Genomic DNA, 1,506 nt, shown 5'->3' with positions numbered 1-1,506 from the left:
CTCAGCTCTTTCCTAGATCCCTCACTTCTATTTGCCCTGTCAAAGTCTTCCCCATAAGTATCATTACTCGTGGCTAGATTCTCCACAAGTTCCAATGCAGCATTGATCTCCTTCCCTAAAAAATTTCCATTTGATGATGTGTCTAGCTGGTTTCTTATCTTGGGGAGTGCTCTTCTTTACAATGTACTTAGTAGAGATGCTTCTGAAAAGCCATGATGTAGACACTGATTGGTGTAGCTTCTAAATCGCTCCAAAGCTTCTCCAAAGCTTTCATTGTTGTGCTGAGTGAAACTTGAAATCTGGTTTCTCAGCTTTGCAGTCCTTGATGTTGAGAAGAACTTTGATAAAAATGCCAACTTGCATTGCTCCCAAGTTTGTATTGATCTTCTAGGTAGATTCTTTTCCCACTGATGTGCCTTGTCTCCCAAATTGAAGGGAAACAATCTAAGCTTGAAACTGTCCTCAGAGACACCAATGATCTTGGTTAGATCACATATTCTGTCAAATTGATCTAAATGCTCCAAGGGGTCCTCCATTGGCAGACCGTGGAACTTAGAGTTCTGCACCATGTTGAGCAAAAAAGTTTTCACTTCGAAGTTGTTATTCTGAACTGGTGGAGCTTGAATCCCTGCTCGGTACTGGTGTGCATTGGCTTGGTCGTTTTCACCAACAAACACTTGAGGAGCTTCTTGTCGCCTTGGAGCTTGTGACTGAGGCTGAGGAATGTTTTGAGCTTGTTGCTCATTGCGGTTTAGGTTGTTGTTGATTCTACTGTGCTTGGCGTTCATTCCTTTGAGCACAAAAGCTTGCTGCTCGTTCCTCTCAGCCTGTGTCTGGTTTAAGCTAGCCTGATGCTCTGCTTCTTGAGCCTGTTGCTCAATCCTGTTTTGTTCATCCATTCCCAACCATTCCAAATGCGCAGCCCTCTCTCTAGCTCTCCTTTCTATCAGGTTTATGTTGCTGTTGTAAGGAAGAGGAGGCTCTGAACTTCTGGAGCGTGTTCTCATACACCTGATCACTCAAAGACAAAGCTTAAGAACTGATCAGTAAGACAAAAAAATAAAAACTTGATATCAAGAACAGAGCAAAAACTAATGCTAAATCCCCACAAGTTGGCAACAGCGCCAATTGATAATTAAGAGTTTTCAAGGCTCCTTGGGTTACCAATCCTTTAGCTGTTGTAGCTTTTAGGGTATCAATTGATAACACCTGATTTTGACCATTTTTATGGACCACTTTCAATATCTTATGCAGGTATTTTTACTCAGTTTTAAAGGTTTTATAAGTGTTATCTATGTTTTGGAGTTTTAAAAAGCTTTTCAGGAAACTTGGGACTTTGGAGTGCATTTTGGAGCAAAAGTACATTTTTGGATAAATTCAGGTCGTCAGAAGTTTGACAACTAATGAAGACATTCTCACCGTCTGATCATCCCCAAATTTGGGGACATTTTAGAGGAGACAACCAGCTTTCCAACACACTTAGAATTAAAGCAATCCAACGGTTAG

At 41.0% G+C, this 1,506-nt stretch overlaps 1 non-coding gene across 1 annotated transcript; it reads left to right on the top strand.

Annotated features, from left to right (window-relative positions):
• The first annotated feature begins 207 nt into the window (after positions 1 to 207).
• Positions 208 to 314, top strand: LOC112083588. The gene has a single exon (XR_002897724.1). It is a non-coding gene; the product is annotated as a small nucleolar RNA R71 (small nucleolar RNA).
• Positions 315 to 1,506: the final 1,192 nt, after the last annotated feature.

Source organism: Eutrema salsugineum, unplaced genomic scaffold, assembly GCF_000478725.1.
Source record: "Eutrema salsugineum unplaced genomic scaffold, Eutsalg1_0 scaffold_6, whole genome shotgun sequence".
NCBI lineage: Eukaryota > Viridiplantae > Streptophyta > Magnoliopsida > Brassicales > Brassicaceae > Eutrema > Eutrema salsugineum.
The sequence above is the reverse complement of the archived record's forward strand: the minus strand, read 5'-3'. Positions and strand labels throughout refer to the sequence as shown.